This window comes from Dipodomys spectabilis, unplaced genomic scaffold, assembly GCF_019054845.1.
Source record: "Dipodomys spectabilis isolate Male_0828 unplaced genomic scaffold, ASM1905484v1 ptg000026l, whole genome shotgun sequence".
NCBI lineage: Eukaryota > Metazoa > Chordata > Mammalia > Rodentia > Heteromyidae > Dipodomys > Dipodomys spectabilis.
In genome coordinates this window covers 10,298,512-10,320,529 of record NW_024870703.1, presented here as the reverse complement: position 1 = coordinate 10,320,529, position 22,018 = coordinate 10,298,512, and the positions used below count along the sequence as shown (strand labels likewise).

General features: G+C 35.5%; 1 long non-coding RNA gene across 1 annotated transcript in view; it reads left to right on the top strand.

Annotated features, from left to right (window-relative positions):
• The window catches only part of LOC122104595, a 29,895-nt gene extending 13,642 nt beyond the window's left edge, over window positions 1–16,253 (top strand). The window contains exons 2-3 of the long non-coding RNA XR_006146957.1: window positions 13,586–13,735; window positions 16,139–16,253. This is a non-coding gene — a long non-coding RNA (uncharacterized LOC122104595). The remainder of the gene's footprint in view (window positions 1–13,585; window positions 13,736–16,138) is intronic.
• The last annotated feature ends 5,765 nt before the right edge of the window (window positions 16,254–22,018 follow it).

Genomic DNA, 22,018 nt, shown 5'->3' with positions numbered 1-22,018 from the left:
ACAGTAAGTGCACTCAAATAAGTGTACAGTATTCAATTGAATAAATGAATGATAGATGGACTATTTCTAATCACAAGGACAAAGAAAGATTTTCTAGGTTGAACATATCACTTTGGATGAAATTTCTAACTCTTGGAGCAGGGAAAGGATTCAGCCAGCCAGAGACACTAGCAAAGTATAAGCAATAGTCCTGAGGTCACAAATGCATTCATGGTAATTGGGAATGCAGGACTTCCAGGAATACAGAACAGCTTGAGTAATAATGAAGAAGAAACATGATACAGAATCTGTTAGGCTACATATTAAGAGTCCACTTGGACTAAAGCTTAGAATGACTAGGAGAGGGAAATGGAAAAACAAAGGGAAATCTCAGGTAGTAGATCAGGACTTTTCATTCAGGATGTTTTAATTAGAAGTACATAGCACTATAAAAATTCTTAAGAATGAATTTTCCTACTTATGAGAATTAATGATGATGGAATACTAGAATAATTATAAAATCAGATGTTTTCAGAGATAAGAAGTTTGTTGAGTTCTTACTTAGTATACTTCAAAAAATAATTACTTAATGCCCGCCTTACTCCTAAGGCTATCTTACTTTCAAGGTTAACTAGTCAATCTATTATGAGGCACACGTTCCTCTTTTGCTTATTTTTCAAATAGGCTTCAAGTTTCATATGGTCAAGAAATATAATTCTTCTGTGTTCATATCACTAGCAGTGAGTACACAGTAAGTGTACTCAAATAAGTATACAATATTTAATTGAATAAATAAATGATAGATGAATTATTCCTAATCACAAGAAGGAAGATGATTGGAAGTATACTACTGTGTAATTACAGGTTAGAAAGAATGTAGAGGTTTCAAATATTTAAAAAAATGATCTATGCATATACAACCACATGCATCTTAGATTCTATCCAAAACATTTAAAAAAGTACTGAAAGAGATAGCATTTAGATGAACTCTAAAATAATTCTAGTAGCCATAAAGAACAGAAATATTTAATTTACATCGTGTTCATAGTGTTAACTATTTGATTACATGAATTATATATTCTTGTATTGCATATTACATGAGCACATCAACATTGAGAATTTGGATTAATTGAGCTAATAGTAACCATGAGATGGCCTTGAATGAATCCACCTCATTTGTGATTTCTTTGCAGAGTTTGATTTGGTTCTTTTGTGCCATTGCAAAAGACAGACTCTCTTCTTTCAACTTTTTTCAAACTTATGTCCCATGTTCTGAGAAATAATATCTTTTAATTTGCAAAGAAATTATTCAAACTTCTAATTCAAACAGAAAAGAAATCCCAAACTGGTCTAATTTTTTTCTAGGCTCCAAAAACTCAAGCTTATCATAGGAACCCATTGAGATTCTAGTGTCTTTGCATTTTCTCTAAGAGACATCAGCAAATTTCATTCTTTTATAGTTTATACAAGACTATATATATATATATTTTAGTCCAGTTGTGGGGCCTGAACTCTGGGCCTGGGAACTATCCCCCAGCTCTTCAGCTCAAGGTTAACACTCTACCACTTGAGCCACAGTGCCACTTCCGGCTTTTTTTCTTTTTGCTTATGTGGTGCTGAGGAATTGAACCCAGGGCCTCACGCATGCAAGGCAAGCACTCTACCACTGAGCCACCTTCCCAGCCCCTATATATTTATGTATATACAAGTATAAGGTATTTTTTTCAAGAGTCAAGCCTGAAATGAGCCAGTTGTGCCTACTCCTTCTATTCCTATTCAGTATAGTGGAATTCCTATAAGAAAAGAAAAAGTAATAAAAGGGATCCAGAAATGGACAGGACCAAGTTGAACTGTTCCAATTTGTCAATATGATCCTATACTAAAAGGATCATAAAAGTTCCACCCAGAACTTTAAGATCTGCTCAATACCTTGAGCAATGTAGAAATAAATACAAGGAATATATAAGACCCAATAGTGTTTCTCTACACCAACAGTGAATTGGCTGTGAAGAAAATTAGAGCACTTTCATTCATAATAGCTTGAAAAACTATAATTAGGACTAAACTTAGCCAAGTAGGTGAAAGACCACTAGAATGAAAACGACAAAATCTTGAAGAAATAAGTTGATTAACGCATCATGGAAGGCACTACCATGCTTCTTGATTGATTGATTGATAGAATTAAGGTGAAAATGACCATATCACTAAAAAATTTAATGTAATAACATAAAAATCCCAATATCATTCTTTGCAGTGACAGAAAAAGAAAACCAATCCATGTAACTGTAACCCTTCTGTACAGTATTTTTACAATAAAAATGTACAGAAAAAATCCTAAAATTCATAAAGAAGTACAAAAGGCTCTAAATAGCCAAAGAAATTTTGAGTAAAATAAGAAATGCTGGAGGTATCACAATACTGGACTTAAATTATAAATCCATAGTAACTCGAACAGCAAGATATTAGCACAAAAGCAGACACATCAATGAAAGATTTGAACACCCAGAAATGAACCCATACCCTTATAGTCATCTAATTTTTTTTTTTTTGGTGCTAGTCCTAGAGCTTGAACTCAGGGTCTGGAGGCTGCCCTGAAACTTTTTTTGGTTCAAGACTAGTGTTCTACAACTTCAGTCATACCTCCACTTCTGACTTTTTGGTGGTTAATTGGAGATAAGAGACCATGGGTTTTCCTGCTGTGGCTGGCTTTGAAATATGATTCCTAGAGTTCAGCCTTCTCTGAGTAACTAGGGAGTAGCCAGGATTACCTTTGTGAACTAATAGTGACTGGCAGCCACCTGATTTTTGTCAAAAATGCCTTAAATGTATATTGTATCAAAGATCGCTTCTTCAAGGAAATTAAATAACTTAAAGCAGAGGACAGAATTATCACTAATAGACTATTAATTGAAAATAAGTAATACAGTATTAATCAACAATATTGTACTATAAGTAATAATTGATACCATACAATATCAATTCAAAATGGATCTTATTGTAAGTCTGAACCTTACATACTACTACAGAAATGAGTAGGAAAAACACTAGGACATTTTGGCATGGTCAGGAACTTCTTGAATAGAACACCAGCACATCAGTAAATAGGAACAATAATTGACAAATGGTATTGAAACAAACTAAAAATCTCCAGTACAACAAAGAAAATAACCACTAAGCAGAAAAGATAGTTTATACCTAGGAGAAAATTTTTTGCCACTTATATATCCAGCAAGGAATTAATAGTCAGAGTATACAGAAATAAAAACAGACTAAACTCTTAAAGAATCAGCAACCCAATTTAACAAAAGGGCAAAGAACTGAACAGACACTTCCCAAAAGAACTATAAAGGCAGAAATGCTCAATATCCGTAGCCACATAGGAAATAGAAATCAAAACAACATTGAAGAGCTGAGAATATGTCTTAATGGTAGAGTGTTTGCCTAGCATGCATAAAGCCCTGGGTTCAATTCCTCAGTACCTGGGTTCAATTCCTCAGCTTAAATGGTAGAGTGCTAGCCTCAAGCAAAATAAGCTCAGGGACAGTGCTCAGACCTTGAGTTCAAACCCCAGGACTGGCAAAACAAACAAAGAAACAAACAAATAAATAAAACAACATTGAGACTTCATCTCCAGTCATTATGATACTCGTTAAGAAAACAAACAACAATTCTGGCAAGGAGCCTTTACACACTGTTGGTGGGGCTGAAAACTAAGAGAACGACTGTAATGATCAAAACAGGTTTCTTGAAAAAATAAAAATAGAACTGTTCTATGATCTAGTGATAGCATTCTTGAACATTTATGCAAAGGAATGCAAACATATACATAACAAAGGCATCTGTACACCTGTGTTCATTGCAGCACTGTTCACTCTAGTCAAACTATGAACATATCCCAGACACCCTAAAATGGAGGAATGGATAAAGAAAATGTGACATATATATATATATATATATATATATATATATATATATATATATATATATATAAAATGAAGTATTATTCAACCATTCAGAATAATAAGATTATGTCACTTACAGGGAAATGAGTGCATTAAGAGATTGTAAAATTAAATGAAGTAAGCTAGGTTCAGAAGGAAAAAGGTTACATATTTTTCTCTTAAATGTGCATGATAAAAATAAGTGAACAAATACAGGATCAAATATATACCTATAATTATGATCAATATGATGAAAGTATGGTAGATACATGCATGAGATATCACAGTAAAGTCCCTTTGAACAATTAACATGTACTCTAACAAAAATGAATAGCAGAAGGGTGAAACTTCCTGTCTGGAATACAGGTACTAGTGGACAGAGGGAGTTCAAATGCAGAGCATGAAGGAAAGTAAATATGGTCAAACTTTTATGCACGTGGGTGAAAATGTAACAGTAAAGCTTCTTGAGATTGGTTTGGGAGTGGAGAAGGAAAAGGAGAGAAAGTAACAGAGAAGATGAGTCTGATTAAGGCATATCATATCCTATAGGGACATGTCAAAATGAAGCTCTTTGAATCTCATTTAAAAATAAGTCAGCACAACAAAAAGGAATTCAATTATTATTTGTGCTCTACTAGAAACCTTCCATTAAAATTAGATTAGGATATTACTGAGCTTAGCAACTATGTCTATTATATACTTAATAAGGTTTATAATACCTAATACAGTATTCTATTCTTAAGTAAATTTCTAAATAAATATTTTATTTATTCCCCTAAACTCACTCAGATTCTGTGGGCATTAAGATTATTTATCACCAGATGTTGGCTATTAAAGTCAGTGTGGAAAGGCTGTGCTACTTGTAATAATGGATCATTTAAAGTATATTCTAGCTTCCTACTTAGACAATCTAGGGCTACATAGTCATAGCCCTAGGCTTATCTCTATAGAGCACAGACATGAATTTTCAATAAAGTACAACAAAAAGATTTATTTTGCTTATTTATTTTTTGCTTCACATAGGAATCATTGACTTAGGCAGAGTTTGAAGAGGTAAGCTGAAGTAAGTTAGGCAATTTCAACATATTTTTATTGAAATTATTGAACTGATTAGTGAGAAAAGGTGTAGGTATCGAGATCATTCTCTCTCCATACTCTCTTTGGATTCCAAGATATATTTGGGGGAGGGGGTAAGTAAGGCAGCATCTTTGTTAAGCTTGTGGAAATCAGATCAGGTTGAACAAACTTGAAAGGACTGAATGGTGATGGAGGGGTTGACAAGACAGGGAAGATCTCCAAGCACACCTTGACATTGATTTCAAAGAAAATCAAAAGCCTCTCCCAAAATATCATGGTACAAAATATTTTTTGGAACTGGGCACCAGTGGCTAATACCTGTAATCCTAGCTACTCAGGAGGTTGAGATCTGAGAATCACAGTTCAAAGACAGCCCAGGCAGGAAAGCCCAGGAAACTCTTATCTCCAGTTAACCACTAGAAAACCAGAAGTGGTGCTGTGGCTCAAGTGGTAGAGTGCTAGCCTTGAGCTGAAGAGCTGACAGTGCCCAGGCCCATATATATTGGGGTCTTAGCATGTCTGCAGGCTTATTATGGCTACCCAGTCTTACACATTATTAAATACATCACTCATGCTATTCATTAACACAGGATAAAGGCAAAGCAATTGTTTACAAGAATGTACAGTCCACAGAGACACAGTTTTCTAAAACATTGCATATTTTGAGATAGTTTAGAACCATTTACAACCTAGTTTAATATGATTGATTTCCAAGAGAAACAAGGCACAATAAATTATTGTCCTTCTTTTGAATCTTTCAATGTTAGATGCGAAATTTTAACTTAACTATATTTGTTGGGGAGAGACAATCTCTGTATCAAAATATCCAACAGACACAAGTAAATACAAACTACAGCTCTTTAGTGACACCATAAGTCACTGTCATTTGTTTTCAAACTTGTCAGAGTTGAATAACACTGGCAAGTATAACAAGTGTTCCAAAATGTATTTCTTGTGCTTATAAATCTATGTCAAGGACATAAAGGGACAAAACTCAAAACAACATTTCTAGATCAAGAAACAGCTGGAAATGGCAGTAATCTGATATGAATATGTCAGGAACTGATGGTTTATTTTGAATGAGAAGTGTTGTCCAACAGTGTGTCCAACAGTGAATGCAGCTGAGAATAAATGTAAACACAATCAGCAGTGACTCCAGACATGCAATGATAGAAAACCATCTTGTTTCAGTTCTCTTTTCTCAACCTCATCCACACTGTAACCTCAGATTGCAAAACTGTCTTAGAGTAGGAAAACCTTCTTCCTGTATGCTATTCTTACAACTTTTGGTAACAGCTTATGTTCTATATTAATTTGAAATCACAGTGATAAAATGGCTCCTTGAAAACAAAAGATACAATATGTTTAAATAAAACAAAAGATATATAATATTTGAAAATCAATGTGCACATGAGAGAGATAAGAATGATGGTGTGGGCTAAAGATTTAAAGAGAGACTTCTCTGAAGAGGAAATAAGAATGGCCAATAGACATATGAAGAAATGCTTAATATCTTTGCCATTAAAGAGATGAAAAGCAAAACTACAGTGAGATTCTACCTCACCCCAAGTAGAATGGCCATTATCAATAAATCTTTTTTTTTTTTTTTTTCCGGTTGTGGGGCTTGAACTCTGGGCCTGGGCGCTGTCCCTCAGCTCTTCAGCTCAAGGCAAACACTCTACCACTTGAGCCATAGCACCACTTCCTCAATAAATCTTATAACAACAGATGCTAGCGTAAATGTGGCCAAAAGAGAACACTACTACACTATTTATGGGAGTGCAAAGTTGTTCAATTACTCTGGAAAATAGTATGGAAGTTTCTCAAAAGACTAAACATAGAGATCCCCTATGACTCAGCAATCCCACACCTGGGCATTTATCTAAATGACCACAAACAAGGCCATACTAAAACTACCAGTACAGCCATGTTCATTGCAGCATTATTTACCATAGCTAAGATATGGAACCAACCCAAGTGCCCCTCAGTAGATGAATGGACCAAGAAGATGTGGTATATATACACAATGAAGTACTATGCTTCCATCCAGAAAGAATAATATTGCCCCATTTGTAAGGACGTGGAAAAACCTGGAAAAAATGATAGTAAGCAAAGTAAGCCATTTCCAAAGAACAGTAGGTTTCATGGTTTCTCTCATTTCTAATAATAAGATATGTCTGATATTCTTAACAGGGGTCTCAATAACCCAATTGCTAAGTGCATAGGACCATGTATAATGAAGCATATCAACATGAACTCTAAGAATTAGAAACAAGAGGTTCTCATTATGCCCTGTATGTAGTTATTTCTTTTTCTTTTTTTTTCTGTTTTAGTTTTCTGTATCCTTTGTCTTGTATATAAGTTTATTTGATGTGTGGAAGGGAAATGGAATCACAGAAACAGCAGAACAAAGGATGATCTAATGCAACACTGATACTCACGACACTATGTTGGAAATGAACTTCACACCTTGGGGGAGAGGGGAGTGGTGATGGGTAAGTGGGAATAAATGAGGGATGGTGTAACAGTGTCTAAAAACAAACATACTCATTACCTTACTATGTAACTGTAAACCCCCTGTTTATACCTTTTCAATAAAGATAGAGGAAAAAAAGAATGACTTGGCATGTTTTTTTCTGTGTAGATTTCTAAGCGATCACATGGCTTTTGTCCTTTACTGTGCTGAGATGGTATATCTTGTTTATTGATTTATTTATGTTGAGAACCAACCTTGCGTTGCCTTGGTCAGACTCAATTTACTATTGAAAAAAAATGTTCCTTTTTAAAAATTTGTAAATTATTCTTCTATTTATTATAAAGGTGATGAATGGGGGAGGGGTTACAGTTATATAAGTGAGGTAATGAGTACATTTCTTTGTAAATAGTTACTCCCTCAGAAAGAATACTCGATATATATCAATACTGATATATATCAGAAGGAATACTTGATATATTTTTTAATTTTTAGAAAAGCTCATTTATTACTAGTATTATGGTCTATTATGTATTTATTCTGGGGAATATTCTGGGAAATGACAAGAAGCATGTGTATTCAGGGAATACATACACATTGGATGAAATTCTGTGGATATTTGTTAAAGCCATTTGCTCAAAGGTGAAATTTAAGTTTGTAATTTTTCTTACTTTTTGCCTACTTGATTTGTTCATTGGTGAAAATAGATGTTAAACTCCTCTGTAATTATTATATTGGATTCTACTTGTCTATATTTATTTAGATCTATTAATCTTTGGTTTGTATACTTGATATTCTTTGATCTCTGATATACTTAGAATTATTTACTTATTATATATACTTAGATTGATTCAAACTATTGCTAAACTAAGCTCTTCATCATTCTTAGGTCTTTTTAAAAAGTACTTTGGATTTAGAGCCTGCTTTTTATCATAGATAAGTATGGTACCTCTGTCTATCAGGGTTCATTTGCATGGCATCTTATTCTATACCTTTACTTTCTGCCTATGCATGTCTTTCCTTCCTTCCTTACACCCTCCTCCCTCGCTCTTTCCTTCCCTTCTTCATTCCCTTCCTTCCTTGCTTCCTAGCTTCCCCTTTCCTTCTTGCTTTTTTTCCTCTTCTTTCTTTTTGGTTTCCCTAATGATGCCAGGCACTGATGAGGCAGCCAATCACCACATTTTATGCAAACAAAAATGAACTAAACCTCTTGACTTCAGAGCAATTTAAAATTTATTTGTTTCTTCATCCAATCCTCCCCAAGTAGCATTCTCTCAATAGACAATGTTAGATTTGAAAATCCTTTTTTTTTTCCTTTTCAAAAGCAATTGCTTTAATTTATTTGAACCCATTGTATAGCAAGCTGGAGCCAGGGTAGCTTGTATCCTGGTTGGAACTATTTTTCCATGTGCTCAGGGTACAACCATCCTCTTCATGTGATTGCCCTTAAAATGCCAAAAGCAGAGGTAAATTATTCAGAACAGAATCAGTGGATCCAGAGTATTGAAACCCTCTTAATGACACTGTCAAGTTTCTTTATTTGTTCATGAAACACTTGAAAAATAAGAAAGAACAGCAAGCCTTCAAGAGAAAACAAAAAAAGAGTTGACTCTAAGTGCTTTCATTAGTAGAAGAGAGTGTTAACATGTGCAAGAATGTTAAATCTCCATTAAGAAAAGCAATGAGTGACACATCCAGTTGTAGTCTACTCAACTTAGTTTAAACATCATTTGAGATCTTACAAGGGAGTGAAGCATAAAAAGTCTTTCACTATCCTCTGCTGAGTGCTAATGCATTTGAAACATTAGAAGGGAAGCCATCTGAAGAAATATATCTGTACAGCAACCTACATTCTCTCAAACAAGAGAAATGATGGATTTGTAGGAAAGTCGGTTTAGTGGAGTACTGACTTTACTAAACAAGTACAATCCTATAAGCTTGAAAAGTGCCAGGTCTGACCATTGGTATTGGTTTTAGCAAAACATTTTTCTTTCAGAAGACACAAAAGTAATTTACGGGTTTAACTTAACTTTCTTATGTGAACATTTAGAATCATGGTCCAATTTAAAACCCTGAGTATAAGCAGGTCTTACCATAATGGAATGTGTGTGTGTGTGTGTGTGTGTGTGTGTGTGTGTGTGTGTGTGTGTGTGTGTGTGTGTGTGTGTGTGTGTGTGTGTGTGTGCGCGCGCGCAATTCTTCTTGGCAAGACTAGAAAACAGGAGGTAATGGTCATTAAACCCAGACACCCTGGGAGGTGCCTTCCTGTGGCCTTGTTCTGTGTGTGTCACCCCCTACTATGATCAATCTAATGCTCTACATTAAATAGGACAATTTTTTTTTAACTCAGTGACTTCTCGAAAGATCCAATAACCCTTTAGTCAGAAATAGCAGGGTTCAGTTCAAAGTGAAGATAATAGAGTATTGCACCAACATTTTTATTTTTCAGCAAAGTTCTATTTAAAGCACTTGTAATTCCACATCAAGAACATTACTTTAGGGCTGAGATACCATACCAAAACACGATGGAGACTTAGGATATTAGGATTTATGCAAGATAAAGCACATTGTTGCTATGGAGATCAGGAATAGTCCGGATTTGAGATCCTTGTTTCTACTGCCAAAATATGGGTGGGAGAAGGTGGCTCCCATAGACTGTTTTTCTAGACTAACAATACAGTATGGTTTCTATTTAAGGGCAATTAAAAATTCTCAGTGATTTGTCCTCAAGGAAACATGCCCTATGATTATCAGAACAATCAGCAAGCCTGCTATACAATACTTTGAGATTATATTTATTGGCAATATTAATTTTGCTCATGCCCTGTCATGTCAAATGTGGCTACGTGCAAATGTTACAAATGTGTCTATTTTTAGAGATGTTTCATTGGGTCTTAAAAATTGTTTATGGAGGTTTGTGCAATACAGATATAAATTATGTCTATTTAAGGGTTGCAATGTAAATTTAGCACTTGAAGTTAACTCTTGGAAAAACCTAAGCTGTTTTAGGTGGTGAACCATTGCTCCAAATGATTGTGATCAACATGAATTCAATTTAATACTGCTTGTCAGAAATACAGAGTGCTATTTTGTCCTAGTGTTTACTATTGAATAATATGTCAACATAAATACAATTAGCCTTAAAAATCATAGGATGTCATACAGTTTACAGAGTAATTTTCACCAGCAATAGTTTTGTCTGGCATACTCCATACCCCCATTGGAGCCCTAGTAATTAGCCTTTTGTTCAATTGTGCATAATTAAAATTAAGAAGTAAAGAGGCAAATATATATTCCCAAAGCTGTATAGATACTCTGTTTTTGATTCTGGCCCCATAAACAAAACACTCTTTCTACCAAACCATCCTATTAGAAATACAATATACCTCTCATGCAAGAACTCTTAAAAACTCCATCATTGCATTATTAAAACTTTTGGATTGCGTTCCATGACAATACTAGTGCACCATCCAAATCATCAGAAAATTCTCTTGAACAATTAAGTAAAATGATCCATTGCCTGGTGTTGGGTATAAATATGATCTTAGAAAGAGTATTTACTTTAATAAAATTCCAGTATATGTCAAAAGGAACTATCTTTGACTTCCTTACTCAAACTAATTTTGGTTCTGACCTAAATTTTATTCTTCCCTGCAGAAACTACATTTTTTTTCTTTCTTTTATCCAATGACTTCTAGTGGTTTGTGAGCCTTTAGTTAAGTTTACTGTTGTACCATTTAACCTATTTTTTGGCAGTACCTTGATGGATGTCAAGGTAGCAAAACCAGGTTGTAGAACAATTGTTCTTACTCCTCATGCTGCCTTCTTTAAAGGTTGTTCTTTATATAGAATATTCATTGGGCCGTTTCCAGTTTTAAATGAGTATAATTCATCAAGAAATCAACACTAAAGTGCACACATGTTGACTGACTCTGCTTCAGGAGTTCCAAAGTACATGTTTTCTCTTTCTTAAACATCACTCTTTTCCATGCGGGTCAGTTGCTCCCTGAACATTCATTTATAAAAGCTGTCACTAGACTTTGTAAGAAACTCATTTTTTTTCCTCTCACTTTTCCCCAGAGGAAACTCCTGTTTGTTCCAACTACTCAGATCCCTGGAGCTAACTGTTTGATATCTCTACTCAGCTTCCTCCTTGTGTTCCCTTTTCGTCCCTTTTGAGGCCACCCCATGGCCTACCACAATTTTCATTTTCTGCTTAGAGCTGGCTTCTCAGTCATGCAGCCAAAGAACTCTTACTACAAGAGAGTGATTTAAAAAAAAAACCTGACAATAATTATTAGTGTTTCCTGTTTGAGTAATACTTTAAATAAAAAACATTTTTATCCTCAAACATTTAATAAAGCATTATTATATTTTCTTTAAATTACTGTCATGCCCTACTGAGATTTTCTTAGCCTCATGTATTTCTTAGTGTCAATCTCGCCCTCCCCCTTTTCTTGGCCAGATAAAACACAAATGTTTAAAAAGCTCCCTATAACCTATATTTGTACCAGTGGCTCCCAAATCACATCAGACTCACCTATATTTAGGGCACTTTATTTTGATAATGTATCATACATGTGGAGAGTTATTTAGGTAACAGAAAAAATGGAAGGCCTGGTTGCCTAGGTAATCTCTCTAGATCAAGTACAAAAGTCATCCAATCTTTTCTCCAGTGTAGGATTCTGTTTGTTCTGCTAATTGAAAAATATCATATAGAGCAATGATGTCCATCTTTAGCGAAACGTGAGAAATCACTTGAAAGGGCCAATGAGTTTCTTTTCCCTCTGGTGTGCCACCTACTGGTGTGAATTTTGGTACAACAGAATACTACTTGGCTAAAAGCAAGTGTGTCAATAACAGTGTATTTGTAGTAAGTTTACATGTTCCTAAGGCTCAAATATTGTCACTAATAATGGATAATAGGATTAATGAGCAAAGGGATGGGTGACTTTCACCATTATGAACTCTACGAAAAAAAAAAATTAGTTTATCACTCCCTCATTTGTGCATTCAAGATTTTCTGGGTGCTTATGTGTGATTCTGGGCCAGAAAATTACAAGAAAATTATATATATATACATATATATATAATCTTTTTTCTTGGTCAGTCCATGAACTCTTTTGCTCAAAATTAACACTATACCACTTTGAGCCACAGCTCCACTTCTGGTTTTCTGGTGGTTAATTGGAGATAAGAATCTCATAGACTTTCCTGGCCAGGCTGGCTTTGAACCATGATCTATAGATCTCAGCCTCCTTAGTAGCTAAGATTACAGACATGAGCCGTCAGCACCCAGCTTTATATATTCTTGACTAATTATGTATATTTTTATATCTTTCTTTGGCTACAGTTTGGAGAAGGGACGATAAACTATGGGCAAAATAATTAAGTTGAAAATTACTCCCTTTTATCCAGTCTGCTGTCACTATTTATTACCCTTCATCACCTAGGCTTTGAACTAAGAAGTCCAACGTGTCTCTGGACATCCTCTATAGAGTTCCTCTCATTTCCTCTACAGATAGACACCCAGTAGGGTCTTTACTAAGCTTGGGCTTGACCGTATTTCTCTGCAGATTGAAACATTTCAGGGACTTCCCAGATCATGGTGGGGGTAATGCTTCAGCTCCTCGGCCTGTAGACAAACTCCTTCATGCACTGGCAAACTGGCTGCTTCTTTGGGCTCATCCTCTGTTCCTACCCCAAAGCACCTTCCACTTTGTGCACGGCAAACCATCCCCTGTCCTCAACGTCTCCACAGGTGTCATTTTCTACTGACTGAACATGCTTCGTTTTTCTTTAACTACATAATTTTCATGCTTCTGTGCAAAATCCTTAAGTCTTACCAAACTCTTTTTTTTTGGGGGGGGGGGGGGGAAGGTCCGGTCATGGGCCTGAACTCTGGGCCTGGGTGCTGTCCCTCAGCTCTTCAGCTCAAGGCTGGTGCTGTACCACTTGAGCCACAGTACCACTTCCGGCTTTTTTCTTTTTGTTTATGTGGTGCTGAGGAATCGAACCCAGGGCTTCATGCATGTAAGGCAAGTGCTCTACCACTGAGCCACCTTCCCAGCCCTTACCAAGCTCTTAAAAGATTATTTTTCTCTTTTCTCCCCAGCACCTTCCAGCAAAGAAGATAGCAAAGCAGTTATCTATTGTGTATCGTGTTGGATTGAATTGCCGAGTCAGGGAGATATATCTCTCCCTAGACATGAAACACAACGCGGAATATGTTATCCTTTTACACACAGTATTTACAGATGTGCAGGTGAGTAAGAAAGAGGTTAAAAGTGCCTTGAGAATTCAAAGTAAGTGCAGGATTCAATAAAGCATGGGATAGATATCAAGAAATAGCTGAGGTTGACTGGGATCACAGACTTGCAAAACTCACCTTCCTACCAGCAATTCCTCCTGGTTAAATATTTTCTTTTGCAATCTCACGTCCAATCTTTCCATTCTGCTGATACCATCCATGCTTTTCAGGTCCACCCTGTAGATCATAAACTTTCCTAGGAATTGAGGTGAGGCTCATTCCTTGGTGCCATAAATATCTATTAGATATCATGTATTCTTGTTTAACCAAGCTACCTCATGTCCCTAAAGAAATTAGCCTGAATTTTCCATCTCTACTGATACCTCTTTCCTCCAATTAATTAAAAAAGAAAGTAAATTTCCATTCGTGCTCTTATATCTAAACATAGAACACAGCAATCATTTCCTCATAGCCTCACTATGAGGCTGTAGCATCTAGAAGAAAGTTCTAGAACTGCAGAAATTACAGAACCAAATGCAGACCCTGGCCTTTCCACTTACTTTGTTCCATAGAACATGTTACCTTCCTCTTTAAGACTTGGGCTCTTTTCTAGAAAGTTTTGGATTACAATATCTCCCATGTATGGTTTTTATTATATACAAGGAAGAAATCTGTAATGCTTCTATCTCTGGCCAGTACACAGTAGAGTCTGGGTACATAATAGATTTCTTCTTTCTTTCTGATTTATTCTCCATTTGCTTAATCAGATCTATTCTTCCCCTTTCTATATCCTGCTCAGAGACTGACCTTAAGAACAAAATCACCTGTTCAAAGGGACTTTCCCATGATATTTCATACATGCATACTATATTTTAATTAGATATGTGCATACATTCACATGTATATGTGATGCGTACATGATCCTGTATGTGTTTATATGTATGCATGTATCTTTTGACTTTCATTTGAACAAAACTGAATATTAGAAAGCTGAACTGTGTTCAGTGTGGGGTGTGGGTACTAGTAGGACTTAAGTGTGTGAGTGAAGAGAATGAGGATGAATATGGTCAAAACACTGTAGGTACATGTGTGAAATTGGAACAATAAAGCTTCTTGAGGTTGAGACTGGTTTGGGAAGGGAAGAATAAAGATGAAGGGAGGAGGGTGTTTGATCAAGGAACATTGTGTGCACATACAAACATGTCAAAATGAAACTCCTTTGTGCAACTAATCAATCCTAAGGAACAAAAATGAACCATAAACAGAGTCATATGGATATACTTACTTTCTGGCATCCTGGGGAGATTTTGAAGGCTGGGAGAAGAGGTAGACTGGTGGTAGATCCCTTGACTGGTTATGACCCTAGGCCTAGCAATGGCTACCCTTTTTGTAGTCATACCCACAAAGCCACAATTCCATCTCTCAATAAGTTTCATTATCACTGTTCCTTGTCTTTATATTTGTATGTGAAGAGAGAATAAAAGATTTTTGGTATCAGAGTTATTGTGTGCTTCATATTCTATTGTGGATTCTTGAACTCTAATGTACCTATAAATAAAACATTCCTTTCTTATATCCCTTTTCAACTACACATGGGATATATCCAATTTTGTCTCCGTGTATCCTAGTGCCAAGAAAAGACATTGATTTTGCAGGACTTGATGCCACGGACTCAGAATGGCTAAGATAATGAGATTACATATTAAGTAATGAAGTTGAGATTCACAGATGTTGAAATTACTTACTCAGGATCATATGGTTGGTCAATTCATGGTCAATTTATTTAAGTCTTCATTGATAAATAGAATCATCAGTAATAGTAATTTGTCCTCCTTACTTTTCTCTCTAACCCTTGTTAAGCAGAGTCTAATTCTAGCACCATCTGCAATCTTCCATACTGCTTGTAATAGCCTTCTTGATATTCCAGTAATCATGCTTTTCATTGTCTAATCCATTCTCTCCATTAGGATAAGAATAATCCTTTAAAAGGAAAATCTGTGATCATTCTCTACTTTACTATTCAGTAACTCCAGAAACTGTGGCTAATAACTCTTGTACTTGCTGCTCACCTTCTCAGATTTTATACCTAGCTACACACTTCTTTCTTTTCATGTTGAACTTTAAACGCTACATTGAGTTCTTGAAAATGTTATTTGCTTTCTATTATAATACCTTGTCACATTTTGTTGCCTGTATTTAATGTCACTTTGAACCTTCTGCTATTGTATCTTGGTAAATCCTAAAGACACTTCAAACCCAGCTTAAACATCATTTACTTGAGGATGTTCCTTTGGAAAGTCCTCAGATCTCATCTGGTCCATAGCCTTATCTGTTCAATGCTCCCATCACTCCCCCCATAATGCCTTACAGGGTTTATCTCAATTCATATTCATTATAATGTTTTTGCTGTTTCTACAGGTTTTCCCTTTTAAGAATGACAATGATTCCCATCTCCTCACACTGCAACTCTACTATTAGATCCAGTTCTGTATGGATAATAAAAATTCAATAAAATTTTTAATTGGTACATGAATCTAAGCTCTGAAAAAGTATTGCGAACAGGGGAGATGTGCAAATAAGCTGGCCATGTGTTGAAAGGGTCAAAGGACAAAGTGGGAACCTATGCAACAGCAATACGCACAGGACACTATGTTGGAAAAGATCTGTATAACTTGGGGGCGGGGTGGGGAGAGGGAAAGAGGGAGAAAAATGAGGAGAGGGATAACAAGTTGGACAAGAAATGTAATCACTTTCTTACTTATGTAATTGTAACCCCTCTGTGCATCATCTTGAAAATAAAATTAAAATACAAAGGAGAATAATAAAAAAGAGCTTTAGATTTTTTTCCCTGAATGTGCTAAGGAAGCATTATTATTATTTTTTTTTTATTATAATAGTTGGACTTAGATTGTTGACTAAATGAAGAATGAATGAGAGAGAAGCAAGCTGTACTCATGCAGACAGATAAAAAAGAAAATGCAAAGAACACTTGCTAAAGTAGTCTTTCTCAAATTTAGTGCATATCATAATTGCTTATCCAGGTAAGAATTCCTACAGGGTTTAAAGTATATATATATATATATGTATATATATATATGTATATATATACATATATATATACACATATGTATACATACTATGAATATATGTTTTTTATTGTAAAAATACTGTACAGAGGGGTTACAGTTACATGAGTAAGGTCATGAGTACATTTCTTGTCAAGCATTGTTGCTTCCTCCTTTGTTTTTCCCCTACCATCCCTTCTCTCCCTACCTCCCCAACTACTCCATGCCCCTCCCCCCCACTGAAGTTATAAAGTTCGTTTTCAACATAGTGTTTTGTACATCTCATTTTTAGAAAATGTATATACAAGATTCAGGGCACCAACATCAAATACAGTGAAAACAGCGGTTATACCATGGGGGAAGAACATAGAAGAGAACCAAAAAAAATCACATAGTACATTTTAGATACGTTAAAAACAATAGCAAGAAAGAAAAAACTACTTATGTCCCTATCTTGGGGTTCATTTTCATTTAACATCATCTTATATGGTCATATGTATATAGCTTTTGACCTCTTCTGCTTGTTCTAGACATATACTAGTTATTGCAAATAAGGGAAACCGTAGGACCTATGCTTCTTTGGGCCTGGCTTACTTCACTTAATATAATTTTTTCCAAGTCATTCCATTTCCTAACAAATGGGGAAATGTCATTCTTTCTGATGGAGGCATAAAATTCCATTATATAGATGTATACATATACATGCATATATATGAAACATTTTCATTTTACATTTTCTTGGTCTCCATTCATCTACTGAGGGGCATCTGGGTTGGTTCCATATCTTAGCGATTGTAAATAATGCTGCAATAAACATGGTTGTGCTGGTAGCTTTAGTATAGCCTTGTTTGTGATCATTTGGTGAAATGCCCAAAAGTGGGATTGCTGCATCATAGGGGAGCTCTATGTGGAGTCTTTTGAGGAACTCCATACTGCTTTCTAGAGTTTTACACTCCTATCAGCAACGCAGTAGGATTCCCTTCTGTCCACATCTCCTCCAGCATCTGTTGTTATTAGAGTTCTTGATTATAGCCATTCTAACTGGGATGAAGTGGGATCTCAATATTGTTTTGCTTTGCATTTCTTTTATGGATTTTATGCATTTCTTTCATGTGTCTATTGACCATTCTTATTTTCTCTTCAGAGAAGTTTCTCTTTAACTCTTTAGCCCACTTATTTATTGGGCAGTTGTTTCTTTGAAGATTTGTTTTGGGAGGATTTAATTTTTTGAGTTCCAGGTATATTTTAAATATGAGACCCTTGTCCGTTGTATGGCTAGTGAAGATCTTCTCCCAATCCATGGGCTTTCTATTGATCTTGCTAGCTATGTCCTTTGCCATGCAGAAGCTCTACAGTTTCATACAGTCCCCTTTGTCCAACCTTTCTTTGATTTGTTGTGTTTCTGGGTCTTTATTAAGAAAATTTTGGCCTGTGCCAAGGAGAGCTAGGGTTTCTCCTATTCCATCCTGTAATGTTTTCAGGGTGTCTGCTTTGACTTTGAGGTCTCTATCCATTTGGAGTTGATTCTGGTACAGGGTGATATATAAGGATCTAGCTTTAGTTTTCTACAGGTGTTTAACAAATTTTGCCAGCACCATTTAGAGAAGAGGCTGTCTTTCTTCCATTTTATTTTTTAGCTCCCTTATTGAAGATTAGGTGGCTATAGGTCTGTGGGTTCATTTCTGGGTCTTCAGTTCTATTCCATTGGCCCCCAGGTCTGTTCTTGTGCCAGTACCAAGCTGTTTTGATTACTGTGGCTTTGTAGTAGAGTTTGAAATTTGATATTGATATTCCTCCATCATTGTTCTTTCTGCTAAGGATCAGGGTTTGAAGTTTCTTAAAGCATGATAATGCTGGGACTCTAGTTTTCCATGTCCTCTGAAGAACTCTTATGCCCATGTAAGTTTGAGACCCACTAATGAAAGGTAGGTAGTGAGATACACACTTGAATTATTGGGAGATGAACTCAGCAATGAAGTTTCTCCTAACTTTTTGGTAACTGGTCTATATTGCTGACGAGTTCTGTTCAGTGGAAATAATTTTCTCTACATTTTTTTTCATGAGAATTAATCAATTGTATTCTCGTTTAGTGGTGTCTGTATATACTGTTAAGTCAATCTATCAGCTATTGAAAAGTCAAAGCCTGAATCTCTGTACATGTTATACCAAAGATTGTAATATAATTTTGATTTTTGTAATCTCCAGTCTATCACAAGTCAAAATTTCCAAGTGACAAATGATGATATTTAGAGTATGCTCTATTGTCAATTTGATTTGGTTTGGAAAGAAAACATGAAATTTGCCATAAATTTATCTACTTGTGGTCAGTTCTTTGTACAGTAATTCATAGAAGTTTAGTATTGCACCAAAATTCTAGGTACTATGAAATCTTATAAAAGATCAGCTGAGAAAGTACTTGCTCATTAACTACATTTTACAAAGTACTTGTAGTGTGTTACTGGTTGATTTTTAATCTTAATAATAAAATCATTTTTTAAAAGAGTACGCTGCAGATTGAGTATAGGTTTAATGTCTGGCAGTTAGAATTTGGACTTCAGTATAAAATATAGCATTAGATAATATTGAGGAAAGGAATTAAGTAAAGCAAATCCATTTAATAGACGTGTATTTAATAGACCTTCCTGTATGTTCTTGTCTTTAGTACTACCATAAAGGGTAATGCAAATATATTTTGTGTAAACCATTAAAATGTTCCTTCTTTTTTGTTACAAATGAGAAACATTCTGGAAGTCAGAACCATTTGAACTTTTAGCCTGAGACATCCCTACCAGCTCTAAATCTTGGGACAGATCATTTAACCTTTTTTGCATGTCAGTTATCTTCTTAAGATGACATGAATGACTGGTCCCTAAATACCCAGCCTGGTTCTACACTTCACTTCTGTGATTCTCAGTTTTATCGACTGAACATCTCTCCAGTTTTTAATAGAAATATGATTTAATCTGAGAACATCTGCTACTGTCTGTAACATATTTTGCCAAGTCCTTGACCTTAATTTTACTGTAGATATCAGATGTTCCTCCAGATTCGGCTCTGATTTTACTGACAAACTCCAATTGCTTAAGTCTTAAGTAGTGTCAATCTGACTAAAAATTATGCCAGACTTGTTAATATGATCATCAAACAACTCCTTAATTAAGGTTGTAAATACCACTAATGATATAGTTCAGTGCTATTTTGGTATTAGAAATTACATAACTATCCTTTTTGCATTTTTATTTTTATACATATTGCCAAATAAAAGTGTTCTTGTTAAAGTCATCATACTTTCTCCATATAAATACAGGTTCAAAAATAATTCTGTGAGACATATATTACCATATGAATTGATTGAAGATGTTGTTGTTTGGTTTCTCCTAATGAATATTTCCCTACTAATAACTGTAACTATTTCCATCATTTATCTAAAATTTGTTTCTTCCCATTGAAAATTTTGTTCTAACAATTTCCTCCTTCACCAAAATCTTTGGGCTATAAAAATCAGAAAACTCCCCCAATTTAAAAAAATTCCTGTATATCAAAATTCATCTTCTTTTCTCTCTTTTCCTCTCTTCTCTTCTCTCCTCTCCTCTCCGCTCCCTTTCTCCTTTCTTTTCTTTCCTTCTCTTCTCTTTTCTCCTTTCCTTTCCTTTCCTTCCTTTCTTTCTTTCTGTTTATCTATCTATATTCTATCTTATATAAATATTTATATCCTGTAATCATATTCTATAGGATGCACATTTTTTGCATCTATTTCTGTTTTTACTATTTGTGATAATGCATCCTTCTGCAGCTAATTTCTAAGTCAAGGCAAATGTTTAATTTTAAAAGGAAGAAAAGATGATCACCACATAGTCTTTCATACAATTCATTAGGCTTAGTGTGTTCTGATCCTTTGTTTCTCTCAGTCTGCAGAGTATGGTTGGCAAAGGAAGGAATAATAATCACCTTGTGAGAAAGAAAAAGCTCTTTGGGAAAACAGCAATATAGCTCTTGCCTGATAGTTACCAGATAGTGGGCAATAATCCCTAACTTACGACAAACTTAATAACCAAAGTAAAACTATGTAATAAACTTCCCTAAGCCCATGCTGTTTTAGGATCATATATTAGAAGTCAGTTTTGTTTTGTTCCATACTTTTTTTCTTTACAGCTAGGTAAGTATTGAGTATATTGAGCTTCCTGATGCTGTTTTCCTTCCTTACATTCCTGGTCTATCTTGTTGGACATCATTTGGTCATATATTTTCAAGCATTTGAGAATCAAGTGTTGATTTTAGCTCCCAATATAATTAAGCCTTTGCAACTTAGTCTTTGGGCCTGGTCTTTCAAATAGCTCTGCCTCTATTTCTCTTAAAAATCTATTTATTATTCTATAATGAAAAGAAGTATCATTCAAACACAGAGACTTAAAGAAATGGTTTTCATGATTTGGCAAATGATTTTCCATTGTGGTGGGACATGCATTAATGTTCTCTGATTGTTTTACCCCATTGTATCAGGGCCTTCTTTGCTCTCTTTATCCCAGACTAAGAGCTTAGGCCTCAGCCTGTCTGTGCTGAGTGTTTGTCTTGCTTGCCCACTTGAAGCTTCTAGTGCTTGGGGAAGGTGCTCAGGGATTTCACAGAGAGGAATGGAGTTAAGTGGCAGAAGGAAAACTAAGAATACACTTGCATTGTGCTTTACAAAAGTGTAAAAAGTCCTTCTAAAGATTGTCCTTCATGTAGTCAGTCATTTTACCACTTTTGTGGGCTGGGGAGAACAAGGACAAACATCTCCTTGGCAAAGACAGAGTTCATAAGGGTTAAATGCCTTGTTCAAGGTGAGGAACTTTGGAAACATTCCAAGCCAGTGTGACGCTCCCTATCTTCTGAATGCAGCTAGGGATTCTTTCCACTCGTCCTTCTCTATTCTGGGACTGTTATCGAGAGTGTGTGAACTTGTCTTTGGGAATTCCCATCACTTACTCAAGGGATTCATAAAATGCTTTAATTAGGAAGATGGGATAAATCTTAAAAGCATTGCTTTGATGTATGGTAGCAGTCTATTCAAGCAAGTTGTAGGGAATAGGGAAGATATGTATATCTTCACGTTGCCTTCTTAAGAGCATCACAAATGACACGCTCAGAGCTTCCTGAGCAGAGAGAGAACACTAGCAACTGTCAAGTGTGCTTTGAAATAGGCAAGTTTTCTTCCATACGTTCAGGAGGAATGGAGGAGGTGGTTGCAGCTCAG